The 20,832-nt window shown below is 44.1% G+C and overlaps 1 long non-coding RNA gene across 1 annotated transcript in view; it reads left to right on the forward strand.

The window, feature by feature from the left end:
* Window positions 1-20,832, forward strand: part of LOC138683450 (uncharacterized) — a 630,921-nt gene that overhangs the window by 491,950 nt on the left and 118,139 nt on the right. The window lies entirely within an intron of this gene.

Genomic DNA, 20,832 nt, shown 5'->3' on the forward strand with positions numbered 1-20,832 from the left:
TTTATATGTTAGCGTTGTAATTGTAAGTTTGAGTTTGATTATCTTAATCATTTTGTGGTCTTGGTGTAAGAAAGTCCCTGTATGGTGCATCGCATAAATGTGGGTATTAGAATGGTGTCTTTTACATCCAGGAAATGAGTGTACGCCCTCATATGTCCTGGGATGTGTGTGGTGTAAACAGAGGTTGCAAATAGATTGTGGCGGGAATATTGAATGCCCTGAGTGTGGGGTTTGGACTCCTTGGGATAAGAGGGAACGAGCTACGTACACAGTTGGGATTGTTTGTGGTTGGAAAGATAGCCGAAATAGTGAAATTGGTGTGTGGAAAGGAAAATTTAATCCCGGAATTCGGGACACGTGAGAGAAAAACTGGGAGAATTCTATAAAGAGGTGTAAGAAACAATTTGCATGGAATCGTATTAAAAGGAGAAGTAATAAAATGGGAAACAATCAAGGGGGAATATTGAGGAAGAGTCCTCTGGGTTGTGTTATTACCCACTGGAAAGATATTGTTGGGACCGGAGGTACGGAAAATAAAAAGAACCTTATTAAGTATTGCAATCAATGGTGGCCGTTATATAAGTTAGAAGGTGATGCTAAGTGGCCACTTAATGGGTCAACAGATTATAATACTCTATTACAACTAATGCTGTTTTTAAGGAGAGAAAGAAAATGGGATGAAGTTTCATATGCAGACATGTTTTTCACCCTCCGAAACCATCCGGAGTGGCAAAGGGACTGTGGAATAGTACCCCCACAGGACCCCATGGTGCTTGCAGTTGAGCGAGAAAACAACAAGGAGCTTAGAGGTAAACTGAGACGGTGTTGTTCGGCATGTAGTATTGGACAAAGATGTACAAAGACAAATAAAATTCATCAGGTACCAGAACAAGATCTAAATGATTTGTTTAAGCCTCCCCCTCGACCACAGGAACAGGATGCAGACTCGGATAGAACTCCAACCCCCCCGGACAGCCCTGTATCTTCCCGTACTAGGAAAAAACTACCTCAACAGCTTTACAAGCACCTCTCCGAGAGGTGGTGAGGCCGGATGGTAGAACGATGTTAATCAAAGTACCCTTTTCTACTGCTGACCTAGGGGAATGGGAAAAGGTTGCTAAAGATTATAGGAGTGATCCGGTAAGTGTAACTAAACATTTCCAATTTATTGTAAAACAGCATAACCCTGATTGGAAGGATATACAGCTATTATTAGAATATATGACCGAAACAGAGAAACAGCTGATTTTAAAAACAGCAGGGAACCTAGCTGAAGATCATTATAAGATCACAGGAGGGGACGTTAAAGAATATTTCCCTCTCCAAGACCCAAAGTGGGATGTTAATAGATCTGCACATATGGAAAGATTGCAGGGGTATCAGGATTGGATTACAAAAGGAATGGAGAGGGCAATCCCCAAAACTATAAATTGGTCAGCTTTATATGCAGTCAAACAGAGTCCTTCCGAGTCTCCATCTGAATTCCTGTATCGATTGAGGGATGCAATGCGCCGCAACACACCGCTGGATCCTGGGTCAGAGGTAGGAATACAACAATTGGTCTCCCTGTTTTTGGGTCAATCTACAGGGGATATAAGGCGCAAACTTCAGAAATTATGCCCTACAGAGGGTAGGAATTTAGAAATATTATTGGATGAAGCATGGAGAGTATTTAGTAACAGAGAAGAAGGATATAGGCAGGGGCAAAGAAAATTAATGGCTGTTATCCAGGAAGAAAGAGGGCCTAGGCGAGGCTTGCCCCGACTGGGCAAGGATCAATGTGCTTTGTGTAAGAAATTTGGTCATTGGAAAAAGGAATGCCCAAAGAACGAGAAGGAGGATCAGGGGGCTCAAACAGGAAAAACAGTAGCCCATGTGGAGGGAGATTGACGGGAACCTGGGGAATCTACCCTAGCGGATCCACTGGTTATAATTAAGCTAGGGAAAACACAACAAGAAATAGAATTCTTGGTAGATACGGGGGCAACATACTCGGTTCTGAACCAAGCCTTGATGCCCCTGGGAGATGATTATGTCATGGTGAAAGGAGCGACTGGTCAAAGTGAAAAGGCCTATTTTTGTAAACCTTTAGAATATAAATTAGGAAAACAGTGGGGCATTCATAAATTTTTATATATGCCCAACTCCCCAAAGGCACTTTTGGGAAGGGACTTGTTGGAACAATTGGAAGCAAAATTGTATTCGAAAAGGGAGAAATTACTCTGGAGGTAAAAGATCAAGAATATATTCAAATATTGAGCCTAACCTTAACCAGTCTCCCCCTAGAAGGAAACATTAACGAGGACATCTTAAACCAAGTGTACCCGGGGGTATGGGCTACCGATGCACCTGTGTCGTGGTTTCAGCCCAGCCGGTAACAAAGGACCACGCGGCCGCTCGCTCACTCCTCCCGCCCCCCTCCGGTGGGATGGGGGGAAGACGGAGGAGAGGAAAAAAAAAAAAACCAAACCTGGAACCTCGAGGGTTGAGATAAAGGCAGTTTACTGGAACAACACAAAGAAATTGCAACAACAACAACGGTACTAATGAAAAAGTATACAAAAAGAGTGATGCACAGTGCAACTGCTCACCACCCGGGACTCGACGCTCTGCCACTTCCCCCACCGAAAAGAAGAGCCCACCCCCCGGCCCGCTCCCCCTTTATATACTGAGCATGATGTCACATGGTATGGAATAGCTCCCTGGCCAGTTCAGGTCAGCCGCCCCGGCTATGCCCCCCCACCTCCCAGGTTCCTGTAAAAAATTAACTCTATCCCAGCTGAACCCAGGACAACCTGGAAGAGCGAAAAGTGCCCCCCCTGTTGAAGTTAGGATCAAGGAAGGCCGAAAGCCGGTAAGGATTAAACAATATCCCCTAAAGAAGGAAGACAGAGAAGGAATTCGGCCGGTGATAGAAAAATTTTTGCAGTTGAGGTTACTAAAAGAGTGTGAGTCTGAATTCAATACCCCTATATTACCTGTTCGGAAGCCCGATGGGTCATATCGGGTGGTCCAAGACTTACGGGCGGTGAATAAGATAACTGAAGATCTTTACCCGGTAGTGGCGAACCCATATACCCTGTTAACCGTATTAACACCTGAATTAACTTGGTTTACTGTTTTAGATTTGAAGGATGCTTTCTTTTGCCTCCCTTTCCATGAAGCCAGCCAAAAATTATTTGCATTTGAATGGGAAAACCCCAAGAGTGGTCGAAAGACCCAGCTCACTTGGACGGTGTTGCCGCAAGGATTTAAGAATAGTCCTACCATTTTCGACAATCAGCTTACAAAAGACTTAGAATCCTGGGAAACCCCGTCTGAGGAGGGAAAGCTGTTACAGTATGTGGATGATATCCTGATCGCCACCAAGACAGAGAGAGATTGTATAACATGGACGGTGAGTCTGTTGAATTTCCTGGGACTTCAAGGGTACCGGGTATCCAAGAAGGCGGCACAGGTAATGCAACGCAAAGTGAATTATTTGGGCTATGGAATTAGTGCAGGACAAAGAACTTTGGGACAGGCCCGTAAAGAGGCAATATGTCAAACTCAGAGACCTCAGACAGTGAAAGAGTTACGAACTTTTCTGGGAATGACAGGGTGGTGCCGATTGTGGATCTATAATTATGGATTGCTTGTTAAATCACTGTATGCACTAACAGCCACTGAGCAGAAACACCTTGGGTGAAACAAGGAGCCCGAACGAGCCTTTGAGCTACTGAAAAAGGCTTTGATGTCGGCCCCGGCCTTAGGACTCCCAGATGTGAGTAAGCCGTTTCTTCTTTATTCACACGAGAAGCAGGGCATTGCCCTGGGAATATTAGCACAAAACCTGGGTCCATATCGACGGGCTGTTGCCTACCTCTCTAAGCAGTTAGACACGACTGCAAAAAGTTGGCCTAGATGCCTGCGGGCGGTTGCAGCTGTGATACTGAACATACAGGAAGCCCGAAAGTTTACTCTGGGCCAGAAAATGACTGTTCTGGTGTCTCATACAGTATCAGCAGTACTGGAAACAAAGGGTGGACACTGGCTCTCTCCACAAAGATTCCTGAGATATCAAGCTATATTGGTAGAGCAGGATGACGTGGAGATTGTAGTCACTAACATTGTCAACCCAGCTTCTTTTCTCAGCGGGAACACAGGAGAACCAGTACATCACGACTGTTTGGAAACCATCGAAGCAACATACGCAAGTCGCCCAGACTTGAAAGACAGCCCCATGGAAAACGGAGAAATCTGGTTCACAGACGGAAGCAGTTACGTCCTAAATGGTAATCGACATGCGGGATATGCCATCACCACCAGTCAAGATTCTCTTACAGAAAAAACCCTGGAACCACAGTGGGAAGGACCATTCCAAGTACTACTCACCTCCTTTACTACAATCAAAATCAAGGAACAGAACGCTTGGATTCATCACACCAGAGTGAAAAAGTCACCCAAAACTCCATGGAAAGTCTCCACAAAACCCGATGGACACTTAGTTTTTACGCGGTAATATAGGCAACCTCAGGGACAAGGAGCATAACATGGAACATGTTTGTTCAACTCCATAAGAGTATTACAAAATAGTAAATTAAACTGATTGCTGGATATGTTCACGTTTTCCTAAGGGTCTCGGACAAGGCTACCCTGTAATTGCTAATTAATGAACACTGCTGCACTTATGTTAACCTCTCAAATTTGGAAAAAACCCAACTTTTACATTTAATGTCACAAGATGACACTTCATGGGGATTCACTGAGATATGGGAAAAATTAACCTCCTGGTTGCCAAATTTGACATGGTTGAAACAATTGTTTGTCACTGTAATAATGATCATTCTCTTGTCTGTAGTCCTTTGCATAGTGGTTCAATGTGGCGTTTGGTGCTGTAAGAGTACAGAGGACTCTTACAGTGAATGGAAAAAGAATGAGTTGCGACGAAAACTTGAGTCCAACAAATATTTTGAGAGAATAAGGAAACAATGCGTTAAAATACTAGAGTTGGATATTGTAAAAGAATTTACTATTTTCTAGAAAAGGGGGGACTGAGACGGGGAACCAAAGAAACCTTAGCAGATATAGTAGATATATGAATGTGGATAGGAATTGTTTAATAATTATCTAGCTTATAATGAAGTTAAAGAAGTTTCAATAGAGGTAGACGTGGCCCAAGGGGATGAGAAGTGATGTTTAACGCTTGCATTGTTAAAACTGGCTGGGACAGGAGATAGCCCCTGATAAGAAGCAGCAGTGGCTCCAAGAACCAGCCAAGACCGACCTTGTGATTTGGACAAATGCCAAGGGACAACTGAGTCTGCGCAGGGACAGAAGGTTAAGAGTTCACCGTGAAGAAGACATACAGCCTTCATCTTCACGCCCACCAGACGACCACCACAAGGAGGCACTGCGCAAGCGCAGTTGAGAGGAGACTATGGAAATGACTTCCTGGAGCTAATTTTAATATGAAGCGGGATAGGTCATGCCTATGTATAGGCGTATTGCGAAACTCTATGTATATGTAACACTTGACTGTATAAATTTGAAGCGAACTGCCAAATCAGGTGCGCACGACTTTGGTGGGACTACCCCCCCGTGCTGCCCAGCGCTGAATGAACATACCTACTTTACAATCTCACTGATTGTGGAGTCTGTTTTCCGCACGTCATCAGGATCCACAATTGCTGATATGGGAACATTAAGAGGGCTGCATTCATGCATGGCCTGGATACAGGCAGCTTTTGTAATAGCTGTAGAGAGCTCATTCAAGGATTTAATAGGTATTAATAGCGGCTCTCCTCTCTCTAAAACATCTATTCCACCAGCCCAGTATGCCACTCTACTTGTTATTGAGCGGGGATCGTCTGGGGGTGCGGGTCCAGCATTTAAAAAGACACCAGGGCCCCAAAATCCATTGGCTTCATCTCCACTAAGTAAAATTCTATCTCCCCCAGTTAGACACACTCGCCATAGGTATTCAGTTTCAGTTTTGCCTGGCTTAACAGCTGTAGCGTTCTTGTAAATTGGCCATTTGAATTGGATCAAATGGGGTTGTTTTTCGGGTACGATCCCCTGCTCCACCCCAAGGTCCAGTGGTTTCTTCTGGTTTTATGATGGGCCTAGCCTCATATTCAGGGGGGTTTAAAGGTAATGGAGGATCATTTTGTTTTACATAGTTATCATCAGGGTTGCCCCATATGTTTCCATCCTGTTCTTCAGGGGCTACAATTAGTTTCCTAATTTGTACGATGCCAGGGGGATGGGGAGCCTGCATAAGCATCATTTCAACCTTTTCCTCTAACTTTTGTTTTTTCCCTTTTTCTTCCTGTAACTGTTTCTGCAGCTGCTCAATTTTCAAGGACAGTAGTAATTCAGTTGTTGTCCTGCCTTCCATTTCTTCCTTTAGGTCTTTTTCTTTTTTAATCCTAAACTGATAGGCTGCTTCTAAGCAGGTGCCTAACATTTTGCTGAAAATTAGTCATTCATGGGAAAATACCTGTCCATATAAACTGGCTGAGAATGCCAAAAAAGTTTCCTATGTTCCCTTAGTAAGCTGTGTTTTCTAAGAGAATATTAATAAAGTCTATATCTTATAAGCATTCTTATGAGCTCTCAAATAACTTACAGTATACTATTTAAATGTAGATTGCCTTTTTACAGTGTGACTTCTGAGCAAAGAAAAATTATTGGCCTTTTGATACCATACAAATTCACTAAAGGGATGATCCTGTCAAAGCAGGTTGTCATTATTTTATGAGCTGCTTCTCCCCCAACATAAATGCCATTCTTTAAAAGAAACAGTGACATAATATAAAGTATATTTTAATCATGCCATCTAATTACAAAGAAGAGTAAATCACTTAAAAACCACATGCAAAGTGTCTTTGCTACCATATAACAACAACAACAACAAAAAAGAGTAATTAGCAATAAAATAGGATACTGCCATTTTGACAGACTAATGGAGTACATGGGACTCGTGGAATGCTTCTCCCATTGGAATGCATGACAAAGGCAGAATCTTTCAAAGTTGTTACAGGGAAATTCAAAGATAATTTGGTTAGTTATTTAAATTTATCATATAACAACTTTGAAACTGCCTTTGTCCCCAGTTCAGATGTATTCTTTGAAAGAGATTTCTTTTGTACTTGTACAAGTCTCAGAGATGCACGAGTGCACTGATTCCTGTTCAGTTCTACCAATTTACATCAATAACTGCTTAAGAAGAATAAAGCTCCAGCACTGAAAATGGCTGGGTACATCTCAGGGACATCTACAGAAAAATGACAGCTTTAAAGAGACCACAACCACAGTCCAGGCATTAAAGAAATGGTGATGCCCTTTTAAAAGTATGATTTCAAATTCAGTATTAATATACATTCTCTCATACATTTACCAAGCTCCACTTTCAAAGGAGACAGGTTGCTCACTACCATTTCTACTATTAGAAAGCTGCCATGAAACTTCATTTCTTTAATGGTTAGAAACCTCTGAATTTTCTCCTATTTATTTCATTTTCCATAAATATGGGAGACCAGTCTTGCTTAGAGTGGCCTAGATGACGGCTCATAAGTGCCTTTTATTTGTATACTAATTATTCCCTATTGCTGTAGGGAATGCTTTATCTGATCCATGGCAGGCTAAATTTGTCTTTTTCATGGCTGTAATACATAGTCACAACCAACTTTTACATCCCTCTTTTTTATCATCTCAAACTGGTGAGCCTTAAAAGTTTGCCAATCATTTTTGCTGTCAAACTTTGTAAGCAAGTTTTTCTTTCAGCACTCTGACTTTTTGTAGCACTGTCACACATGGTAATATTAAACAAGAGTAATCCAAGAAAACAAAAAAAGCAAGAACACTTATCATTTAAGAACTTTACCCTTTAATTATCTATTTGCCCCAAACAATATTCTTTAGTCCCCAAATACCATGGTGGTAGCGTAGTTATTTTAGTGTTAAATTTATATTGTATTACAAAGTCACTGCTGACATATTCTCATTTCTGAGCAACATAATATGCTGAAGATGAGCTTTTTGGAAAGTTTCAGATTAACTGATCAGGGATTTGACAAAAAGAAAAATGTATAAAGTGAAAGGTTTTTCACTTCTCCTAAAGCCTTACTTCAGCAAGTCATCTACACTTACTAAAGCTATCCCATTTTATTTATCTTCTTTGGAAAAAAAAGTGCCTTTGTCTACGTAATTAATTCTGGAAATATTTGCTACAATTTTTTAAATGTCTTAAAAACATGTAAGCTATCTATCGAGTTTAGAGTATTTGCTGCCTCTGATGACAAGATGTGTTGTCTTGTCTGATGACAAGAAATCTACAAGGGTCATCAACAGACTTTATAAAAACAGAAGTGATGTTGAACAAATTCCTGAAGTCTGAAATATGGGAGTACTACAGAGCAGTAAAGTGCAGTTAGACTACAGAGCCAAATCAGACTGACTGACTGCATTTAAAAACACCATGCACAGAAACATAAGAAGGAAATATTAGTCATGTTTTAGAATGGTGGAAGATAAAGTACTTCTAATGAATGCAAAGCTCTTTTCAAGATACAGGAAGGTGGATCTTCCTCACAACTTTATCACCTACACGTCAGTTTTAAAATAGTTAAAGCTTATTACAGGTTTCTTGCTCAATGTTACATACCAGGTATTTTTTCCTGGAAACTTCTTTAGAAGAATTAAAGAAGTTCTGGGAGAAATCTGAGAGGGAACTGATTTAGAAAATAGTAGCTGAAGAATCTGCAAACACCTTCAATTTAGATCCTCTACTCAGAGGCTCCCACAGATTTTATTGCACAGGCCCTCTGTTTTTCAAATGGGTAGTCGAGGATGTCCCACATCATCCCAAATATCACTAAGTGCATTTAGACACAATTTCCCTTGATCTTTGGAACTGAGCATGTCCTAAAAACATTGTTAAATATTCTTTTCTGAAGTTAATGTTTACGCCCATAGCTTGAAAATGTTACTAAAGAATTTTTTTTTTCTCTTAGAACACCCAAAATATTTATTTTCAATCACAACAAAAGAGACTGTAAGAGGTTCCTACAAAAGATTAATTCCTCCTTGTGCAAGTCAGTAATTTTCTTACAAGCTGGCTTAAAGATATCACCCAAGAGATTTTGCAGATGTAAAAAGAGATCTGGCAAAACCCCAGTGTTAGTTCTAACAAGACTGAATGCATGTGTACACATATGTTGGATGCTCTATGTGCATATGTACATGTAGATTGAATAGCAATTAATAAGTTTATGAGAGAACTGTATCTTGAATCTTCAAAGTAAATGGTGAAGGTCTAGGCTCTAGAAGCTTGACAAGCACTGTACTCATATGTAACCATATTTCATCATAGAATGGTTTGGGTTGGAAGGGACCTTAAAGATCCTCTAGTTCCAACCCCCCCTGCCATGGGCAAGGACACCTTCCACTAGATCAGGTTGCTCAAAGCCCCATCCAACCTGGCCTTGAACACTTCCAGGGAGGGGGCATCATACCAGAATACATCTATCACATTTCCAGTGCAAACCACAAGCTCTGATTCACCTCTCTGAAAACACAATTGCACACACCGGCTTTACAAAGCCACATCCCGATTGCTGACTGGGACAGCCATGTATCAGTTCTCAACCCTGCTCAGCTGAGACATGATCACAAATCACACACCAATGAATGACACGTGCAAACACTGTCTGCAGTAGTAGCTGCAGGAGAGGGGAAAAACAGGGTAGAGAAAAGAAAAAGGTAATATAAAACCATGTAAGAACTGGGGATGAGAAGAGTTATGGACAGAAAACCAAAATGACAGTTTCAAAATACTCCACATGCAGAGAGGGTTCTTCAGCAGCAGTATGTGTCCCCCTCAAACATTTTGCTTTGCTGTTTTGGAGGAAACAAGTTAATTTGGAACTTTTCAGTAGCTATGGAATAAAAGGCCCGTATTGATTTCTGTGCAACAACTGCTGCTCCAAAGGGTTGTATTTGACAAACAGCAAATACAAATGGTAAATATTTTAAAAATGGGAGGTGACCATTACTTACAGACTTTCCATTTTCATTTTGTTTCTCCCAAATGAAAGGATGATTCACTGTAATAGCTATAAGCTGCCCCAAGATGTGCAATAGTCAGATATTTGATGTAATTCTCAGGTGGATGAAGGCAAAATGCAATCTTATTCTCACAGTTTATTGCTATAATCCTAGTAATTAACACCTCCTTTTCACGTATAGACCTCAAACACAAATGTAAGCTGACATTCCCTTATGTGGTGTAAATCACCAACATCATTCCATATAAATATCACAATTTAGGATACACAGCCCAGTTAGCCTAACGTGATTAAAATAAGCAAATTGAACCCCTCAAAGGCTCTCGAGCTTTAACAGTCTGCCTCTCTTCAATGTGTCAAATGGTCTCACTCTTAAGTATAACCTATCATATACCCCAGCAGAGCCTACAGAAACAAATAAACAAACAAATCTAAGCAAGCAAACCACTGAAGTTTATCATCACAGAAGTTGGTTATCATTCCAACTGTAGACCATCAAAATTATGCAGTGAAGCTCAAGGTGGATTTTTTTCAGAATCAGGGGAGAATGAGATCAGCATAATTTGCATCACATCTAATTTTTGCAACCTATTTCACACTGCTGGTATAGGCTTTCTGCTGTTTATGAAATGTCCAATATATGCCTCTTTATGAATGAAGATGAAAGAGACATTATTGAGCTGATGTCTGAGGAGGAGTGGAGTGGAGAATAGGTGTTCTGCACCCACAGAAGAGAGCTTAAAAAACCCAGTCTGCTGTTGTTCAAATTAGTAGGATTTAGCTTGGGACTATAACAGGTAATGATGTGATTATAGTGAAGAGAATACTGAAAGGGTGTTGTTCTGTGGCCAGAATAAATTAAAAAAAAAAAAAAAAAAAAGATATTCACTTTGCAAATATGCTTGCATAAATAAGGCATGTTGGGTAGCAGTAACAGAAACGTATATCTGATTAATTTTGGGTCTCCTTTTGCTTGACTGCATATCTATCTGTAAGATTTGTGTTGTAAACACACCCAGAAGTCCCCTGTATTTCTGCTGCTTCAGTTTAAAACATGGCACTTACCAGATTTTATGTTGTATCTGCTTCTACGTGGTGAATCAACTTACTTATTAAATACAAAAGCTAGTAAGGTAAACGTATCATTCTTTAGCAACCAATGATAAAGTATGTTTTAGTTTTCTCATACAGCTTGCCTACTAATTTGTAAAACTGCTCAGATTAAATCAACTGGTGTCTCTCCTCTACAACAAAAAGTATAAAAGCAAAGCATTTCAGCCAATCCCCCACAGAACAGTGCTCCCTCCCAAAACCACAATACTTCATCATCCCAATTCTGTTCCAAAAGAATACCTGATATTGAGAAGTTACAGTATTCTTTTCATAGCTAAGACAGATATCAGGTTACTCTTCTGCCACTTTGGCTTAGTACTATTGTAACCAGCACTGGTATTTTTCCTCTGCCTAGAAATTACAAGATGTAGACTGAATATAAAAGTAGTCTCTTCCTTTGAACTTTGAACGAGAGTCATCATACTTTTTTAATGCAGAGCATCAGAAAATGATATGACTAAACCATTTTTATTTTGTTTCACATTTCTTTGACCCTTATGTATTGGGTTTGCGTGGCGGGGTTTTGGTAGCAGGGGAGGGGGCTACAGCCACCACCTCAGGAGATGCTCCAAAATCTCTGCCTTCTGGCCAGTCCATGATCTCTTCCAGGATTCCTGGGCGGTTGGGTTTCCCCAGTCGAGCCCGTTGCATGATCAACACTACCCACTTACTCCATGTAGCACTGGTTGCGTGATGTGTAGAGGGGACCCTCCCTTCGAACATCCAGTGTAGCACAGACAATCGCAGTGCCAAGAGGAGCTGTGCTTCTGTACCAACAATTTCAGAGGCAGCTTGAACCCCCTCATATGATTCTATGATTCTATATGCTGCTAGTATCTCTTTTTCAGTTGGCGTGGCTGGCGGCTGTAATCTTTCCGCATGTCTCAAAGTTCTTTCGAGGTCAGGGACCGGGTAGTTTCCACCTCTTGTCTGATTTCTCTCACTTCTTCTTCCTGTTTCTTTGCTGAAGGACTGGCTTCCTGATCAAACCCTTCCTCTTCTTCCTCCTCCCTTACTAATCGATGATATGGACCTGTTGACCTCCTTGTCCACTGTTTCTTTTTAATTACTGGGGCAATTACTCTAGTTGTTGTTTGGGTCCCTGTCTCAACTATCATGTCCTCAGATGTAGTTTGGGTCCCTGTCTCAGCTATCATGTTCTTAGATGTAGTTTGTGTCCCGGTCTCAGTCACGGCATTCTGAGAGGTAGTTTGGGTCCCTGTCTTAACCACAGTCCTGTGATAGTACTGAATTGTGGCTCGATAGGCATAGGCCAAGCCCCAGTACAGTGCTAGAAGCTGCTGGTTTTCATTGGGGTAGGCAAAGCACCCTTCTATCAGGTGGCATGTCAATTTACCAGGATTACTTGCCTGTTCAGGTGTAAAAACTCAGGCTATGGGAGGTGATAACCGCTCTAGGCACCTGCCCAAATCCTTCCACACACCCTGCCGCCCAGAGACTGGCTGCCTCTGGGCAAGTTTCAGTATCGCCTCGCCCAAAAGCTGTCTCCTCTTACGCCAGGACACCACCAGATTCCACAAACCTGACAATATGCCAACAGTGTTAATTAGTAGCATTAAACAGCTCATGGAAGGGTGAACAAGGACCTCAGGAGCCTGCGCAATAAAACCACCCACATCAATCCCAGATAGGAAGAGGGAGGTGTATTCCCTCATCCTCTCCACAAGATAGTTCCCCCAGCACAGTAAGGACATCAATGCCAGGGCCAAGTGCGTAGCCATTGTTTCTATTAATGTGTTCCCAAGCTCAGCAAAATAAAGAGAGAAGCAGTGCAGCCAACAAACTCTGTAACCTGCACAGGAGCTTGCCACTTAATAACTACTATAGCTATAGCACACAATTCAAAACTGCCATTGTCTCATGCTCTACATTGGGAGCCACAAAGGACAGCACTATGAGGGCTGCTATGGGGAAAGTTAACTCCATCCCAGCCAGACCCAATAGAGTGGCCCTCAGCAAATTTGACTCTTTGCCTACTATAGTCCTCCAAGAGTAACTCTGCAGGCCTTGTGGGCTGCTAGGAGTCCAAGTCCTCATGTTCTTGCCACTTCTCCACAGCTGCAGGCCACATCTTCCAGAGGGCTCTATAAAAGGCTGTGCCTAACAGTCCACAAAGCAGTTATTTTTAATCTGCATCTGTGAGGAGCTATAGTGCTAGCACAAAGGAGTACAACCTATGAGACCTGAGGTGTGATTAATGCTTGTCTGGACTGTGCCTAGATATAGGTCTCTACTGCTGGGAAAGCTCCCAGGCAATAAAATGAAGATACTGGGTTGAAGCTGGGCATCAAACATTGGAATGGGCTGCCCAGGGAAGTGGTTGAGTCGCCATCCCTGGAGATATTCAAAAAGCGAGTGGACGGGGTACTTCAGGACATGGTTTAGTGGGCATGGTTGATGGTTGGACTCGATGATCTTGAAGGTCTTTTCCAACCTAAATGATTCTATGATTCTATGATCTTCACATAAACTGACAAATATCAAGTTCAAGAAACTCAAGGCTGTATTATGTCTACAAAGAAGACAAGAACTCAGCTTACCTGCCAATTCTATGATAAGTTGTATAAGATATTCAGCAAGGAGCTGAACTTGAACTTCTGACAGTCCAAAGCCCTGTGATTTTGTGACAGGGTGTCATCGGTAACTGACGCCAAGGTGTACTGGGTTTGTGTGGCGGGGTTTTGGTAGCAGGGGAGGGCTACAGGGGTGGCTCCTGTGAGAAGCTGCTAGAAGCTTCCCTGGCTCCAAGTCGGACCCACCTCTGGCCAAGGCCGAGCCAATCAGCGACGGTAGTAGCGCCTCTGGGATAACATATTTAAGAAGGGGAAACCTGCAGTGGAGGGGGGAGTGGAATGTGAGAACCACCTATGCAGACACCAAGGTCAGTGAAGAAGGAGGGGGAGGAGGTGCTCCAGGCGCCAGAGCAGAGATTCCCCTGCAGCCTGTGGTGAAACGGCAGGCTGTCCCCCTGCAGCCCATTGGAGGTTAACGGCGGAGTAGATGCCCACCTGCAGACCGTGGAGGACCCCATGCCGGAGCAGGTGGCTGCTTCTGAAGACCATGACTCTGTGGGAAAGCCCACGCTGGAGCAGTCTGCTTCTGAAGGACTGCAGCCCGCGGAAGGCACCCACGCCGGAGAAGTTCGTGGAGAACTGTCTCCCATGGGAGGGACCCCACGCTGGAGCAGGGGAAGAGTGAGGAGTCCTCCCCCTGAGGAGGAAGGAGCGGCAGAGACAACGTGTGACGAACTGAATGCAACCCCCATTCCCTGTCCCCCTGCGCCACTGGGGGGAGGAGGTAGAGAAAATTGGGAGTGGAGTTGAGCCTGGGAAGGAGGGGAGGGGTGGGGGGAAGGTGTTTTAAGATTTGGTTTTACTTCTCATTATCCTGTTTTGATTTGATTGGTAACAAATTAAATTGTTTTTTTCCCCAAGTTGAGTCTGTTTTTTGCCCGTGACCGTAATTGGTGAGTGATCCCTCCCTGTCCTTGTGTCGACCCACGAGCTTTTCGTCATATTTTCTCCTGCCCATCCCACTGGGGGGGGGAGGAGTGAGCGAGTAGCCTTGTGGTGCTTTGTTGCCGGCTGGGCTTAAACCATGACACAAGGAAACCAAGGACATAGGGGAAGGACCCTCATTGCCAAACCACCAGAGTCCACATTGTCATCTTCTTCACTGTCAGAGGGATTGGCTAGTCTAGAGCAAGTCTCTCGTCTGCCAGGAGCCTAGATTTAATGCACTTATGGCATCCCAAATGCAATCCTATTCAAGAGAGAGGATCCTGGCAACCGTCTCATGCAGCAGGTAACTGTAGGCCAGTCAGGACAGTCCAAGGAGATTAGAGCACACCACTCTAAGTCCAGTCTAGCTAGGGAATTTATGTCATAGATCTCCTGCCACAATCCAGTGGTCTCAACTATCAAATCTATTTTCCAGAAGAGCATCTGAAGTAGCAGAAAGTTCTCAATTTGTTCAACATTCATAGCTAAGCTGTAAAGATGCAGCAAGGACCAGCCAGTGTGGCATCTCACAGAAGAGGTCTCACACAGGAAGTTAGAAGCTATTGTCTTTCAGCTAAAATATATAGATGAGCTGAAATCACTTCCACTAAGAGATACAGAAAGAAGAGACAAGTTTTCCAACAGCATATTGAGAAACAGATCTAGCTGGTGAAGCACAAAGAGCCTCATGCCTGTTCCTGAAAATCATAGAATCATAGAATGGTTTGGGTTGGAAGGGACTTTAAAGATCATCTAGTTCCAACCTCCCCCCCCCCCATGGGCAGGGACACCCTCCACTAGACCAGGTTGCTCAGAGCCCCATCCGACCTGGCCTTGAACACTTCCAGGGAGGGGACATCCACAACTTCTCTGGTGTCCTGGTTTCAGCTGGGATGTAGTTAACTGTCTTCCTAGTAGCTGGTACAGTGCTATGTTTTGAGTTCAGTATGTGAAGAATGTTGATAACACTGATGTTTTCAGTTGTTGCTCAGTAGTGTTTAGACTAGAGTCAAGGATTTTTCAGCTTCTCATGCCCAGCCAGGGCACCTGACCCAAACTGGCCAACAGTGTATTCCATACCATGTGACGTCCCATCTAGTTTAGGAACTGGGAAGTGGGGGGGCAGGGATTCGCCGCTCGGGGACTGGCTGGGTGTCGGTCGGCGGGTGGTGAGCAATTGCCCTGCGCATCATTTGTACATTTCAATCCTTTTATTACTACTGTTGTCATTTTATTAGTGTTATCATTATCATTATTAGTTTCTTCTTTTCTGTTCTATTAAACCGTTCTTATCTCAACCCAGGAGTTTTACTTCTTTTCCTGATTTTTCTCCCCCATCCCACTGGATGGGGGGGGAGTGAGTGAGCAGCTGCGTGGTGCTTAGTTGCTGGCTGGGGTTAAACCACGACATCTGGGCAACCTGTTCCATTGTCTCACCACCCTCACAGTGAAGAACTTCTTCCTAATATCTAATCTAAATGTACCCTCTTTCAGTTTAAAACCGTTACCCCTCGTCCTATCACTATACTCCCTGTTAAAGAGTCCCTCCCCATCTTTCCTGTAGGCCCCCTTTAAGTACTGGAAGGGCGCTATAAGGTCTCCCTGGAGCCTTCTCTTCTCCAGGATAAACAACCTCAACTCTCTCAGCCTGTCCTCATAGGAGAGGTGCTCCAGCCCCCTGATCATCTTTGTGGCCCTCCTCTGGACCCTCTCGAGCAGGTTGTCGTGGTTTAACCCCAGCCAGCAACTAAGCACCACGCAGCCGCTCACTCGCGCCCCCCCCACCCTGCGGGGTGGGGGAGAGAATCGGAAGGAAAAAGGTAAAACTTGTGGGTTGAGATAAGAACAGTTTAATAGAACAGAAAGGAATAAAATAATAATAATGATAATAATAGCAATAATATAATGACAATAATAATAAAAGGATTGGAATATACAAAACAAGTGATGCACAATGCAATTGCTCACCACTCGCCGACCGATGCCCAGCTAGTTCCCGAGCAGTGATCCCCCCCCAGGCCAACTCCCCCCAGTTTATATACTGGACATGACTTCACATGGTATGGAATACCCTGTTGGCCACTTTGGGTCAGCTGCCCTGGCTGTGTCCCCTCCCAACTTCTTGTGCCCCTCCAGCCTTCTTGCTGGCTGGGCTTGAGAAGCTGAAAAATCCTTGACTTAGTCTAAACATTACTTGGCAACAACTGAAAACATCAGTGTGTTATCAACATTCTTCTCATACTGAACCCAAAACATAACAATATACTAGCTACTAGAAAGAAAATTAACTCTATCCCAGCCGAAACCAGGACATGGGTCCGTGTCTTTCTTATGTTGGGGGCCCCAGAGCTGAACACAGTACTCCAGGTGGGGTCTCACGAGAGCAGAGTAGAGGGGGAGAATCACCTCCCTCGACCTGCTGGCCACACTTCTTTTGATGCAGCCCAGAATGCGATTGGCTTTCTGGGCTGTGAGCACACATTGCTAGCTCATATTCAGTTTTTCATCCACTAGTACCCCCAAGTCCCTCTCCGCAGGGCTGCTCCCAATCCATTCATCCCCCAGCCTGTATTGATACTGGGGATTGCCCCGACCCATGTGCAGGACCTTGCACTTGGCCTTGTTGAACTTCATGAGGTTTGCACGGTCCCACCTCTCTAGCCTGTCAAGGTCCCTCTGAATGGCATCCCTTCCCTCCAGCGTGTCGACCACACCACACAGCTTGGTGTCGTCGGCAAACTTGCTGAGGGTGCACTCAGTCCCACTGTCCATGTCCCCGACAAAGATGTTAAACAGCGCCAGTCCCAATACCAACCCCTGAGGAACGCCACTTGTCACTGGTCTCCACTCGGACATCGAGCCGTTGACCGCAACTCTTTGAGTGCGACCATCCAGCCAATTCCTTATCCACCGAGTGGTCCATCCATCAAATCCATGTCTCTCCAATTTAGAGACAAGGATGTCGTGCGGGACAACGTCAAACGCTATGCACAAGTCCAGGTAGATGATGTCCGTTGCTCTTCCCTTATCCACCAATGCTGTAACCGCGTCGTAGAAGGCCACCAAATTTGTCAGGCACAATTTGCCCCTAGTGAAGCCATGTTGGCTGTCACCATTCACCTCCTTATTTTCCATGTGCCCTAGCATAGTTTCCAGGAGGATCCGCTCCATGATCTTGCCGGGCACAGAGGTGAGACTGACTGACCTGTAGTTCCCCAGGTCTTCCTTTTTTCCCTTTTTAAAAATGGGGGTTATGTTTCCCCTTTTCCAGTCAGTGGGAACTTCCCTGGACTGCCACGACTTCTCAAATATGATGGAGAGTGGCTTAGCCACTTCATCCGCCAGTTCCCTCAGGACCCGCGGATGCATCTCATCAGGTCCCGTGGACTTGTGCACCTTCAGGTTCCTTAGATGGTCTCGAACCTGATCTTCTCCTATGGTGGGCGGTTCTTCATTCTCCCAGTCCCTGCCTTTGCCTTCTGCAACTTGGGAGGTGTGGCTGGAGCACTAGCTGAAGCACCAGTGTAGAGAAGAATATACTGGCTGTTGGAATCAACAATATGGATTATCAAACCTGGACATGCCTAAGGTACCCTCATACGTGCTGTGCTACAGTAGAGATAAGCTTCCTTGTACTCAGGGGTGCTAGCTACTCATGCTTCCCAGCCAAGTGGTATAAGCAAACATGAGTAGCAATAGCCGCAGAAAGTAGGTAGCTGTTGACTTCTCTTGCCATGACCTCTTACAATAATTAAATTACTTGATATTTTAAATCCCTTAAGTTTTTTGAAAGAAAATGGGTGGGGGGGAGTGAGTGAGCGGCTGCGTGGTGCTTAGTTGCTGGCTGGGGTTAAACCATGACAGCTTTTCACAGGCAAGATAGGAATATTATATTCTGATTCACATTTGTGGTGGGTTGACCCTGGCTGGACGCCACGTGCCCACCAAAGCCATTCTATCACTCCCCCTCCTCAGCTGGACAGGGGAGAGACAATATAACAAGGAGCTTGTGGGTCGAGATAAGGACAGGAGAGATCACTCACCAATTACCGTCACGGGCAAAACAGACTCAACTTGGGGAAAATTAACTCAATTTGTTACAAATCAACCAGAGTAGGGTAATGAGAAATAAAACCAAATCTCAGAACACCTTCCGTCCACCCCTCCCTTCTTCCCAGGCACAACTTCACTCCCGGATTCTCTACCAGCCCCCACAGCGGCTCAGGGGGACGGGGAATGGGGTTTACGGTGAGTTCATTACACATTATTTTCTGCCGCTTCATCATCCTCAGGGGCAGGACTCATCACACTCTTCCCCTGCTCCAATGTGGGTCCTTCCCACGGGCTGCAGTTCTTCATGAACTGCTCCAGCATGGGTCCTTTCCACAGTGTGCAGTCCTTCAGGAACACACTGCTCCAGTGTGGGTCCCCCACAAGGTCACAAGTCCTGCCAGAAAACCTGCTCCGTGGGCTCCTCTCTCCACAGATCCGCAGGTCCTGCCAGGAGCCTGCTCCAGCACGGGCTTCCCACGGCGTGGGGTCCTCCACAGGCTGCAGGTGGATATCTGCTCCACCGTGGACCTCCATGGACTGCAGGGGGACAGCCTGCCTCACCATGGTCTTCAGCACGGGCTGCAGGGGAATCTCTGCTCCAGCACCTGTAGCATTTCTTCCCCCTCCTTCTTCACTGACCTTGGTGTCTGCAGGGTTGTTTCTCTTACATGTTCTCACTCTTCTCTCCGGCTGCCATTTCCTGTCCCAGCAACTTTTTTTCCTTCTTAAAAATGTTATCACAGAGGCATTACCACTATCGCTGATTGGCTCGGCCTTGGCCGGTGGCAGGTCCATCTTAGAGCCAGCTGGTGTTGGCTCTGTCGGACACAGGGGAAGTTTTCAGCAGCTTCTTACAGAAGCCACCCCTGTAACCCCCCCTGCTACCAAAACCTTGCCACACAAAGCCAATACAACATTCTATAAGTAATCCAAATTGCAAAAAGTTGTCAATTATTTCCTTTATCCCCTTACGATCTTCTAATTTGAGAGGATATTGTTTTATTCTTACTGGCTTGGCCCCAAGTTTTAACTCTACTTTTACTGATGTTGTATTTATCACCCTGCCAGGTATTCCGGATGCCCATACCTCCGCACATACCTGCTTCAAGATTTCCACAATTACTTGGGGTGTTTGAATTTTCTTTTCAGGTTGTATTAGAGCCAAGATCAAAATTTCGATTAATTGTTTTTCCTTGACTTTCAGTTCCATTCTTCCCTCTTTAAACGTTATTTCTGCCTCTAATTGTTCAAGTAGATCTCGTCCAAGTAAAGATTTCAGACATCCAGGCATATATAAAAAATTGTGTATCTCCATTTGTTTTCCCAATTTAAATTCAATTGGTTACAAGAAGTAAGCCTTTCCTGATTGGCCAGCAGCTCCTACTACATTAACAAAATCCCTATCCACAGGTTTAAGTTTTTGATTTAATACAGAGTAGGAGGCTCCCATATCTACTAAAAATTCAACCTCTTTACTCTCCTTCCCTAGCTTTATTCTAACCAGTGGATCCACTAGGGTAGATTCCCCAGGTCCCCATCACTCAGTCACTGCCTCCATCATATGTTCAGTTTTTTCTTAATTTGGGGCAATCCTTTTTCTAATGTCCTTGCTCTTTACAATATGCGCATTGATCTATTCCTAGGGATGGTTGAAATCCCTCTTGAGTCCTTGTGGATCCTCCCCTACCCCTTCCTCGGGGAGGTTTCTAAGTTCCCTGGTTTCGTTGTTCCAGTGCTGCAATGGTGGCAGTAGCTATTGTCCTTCCTAATTTTCTCCACTTTTCTCAAAAATAACATCAATTGTAGCAGGGTATTATAATTCACAGTTCCATTAAAAGGCCACTTCTCCCCATCCCTTAACTTATACAAAGGCCACCACTGATTACAATATTTTATCAAGGTTTTCTTATTTACACTTCCACCTGGTGGACCCCCAATAGCTTTCCAATGAGCTAATATGCACCCTGACATGCTTTTCTTTAAAATTCCCCTGCTCTGTTGACTGCCCATTATAGTATACACAGGATCTCTATGCAAGGAGCGGTTGGGGTATTCTTAACAAAGCAATAAATAACTATAATCACTAACAACAATAT

This window comes from Haliaeetus albicilla, chromosome W (assembly GCF_947461875.1).
Source record: "Haliaeetus albicilla chromosome W, bHalAlb1.1, whole genome shotgun sequence".
NCBI lineage: Eukaryota > Metazoa > Chordata > Aves > Accipitriformes > Accipitridae > Haliaeetus > Haliaeetus albicilla.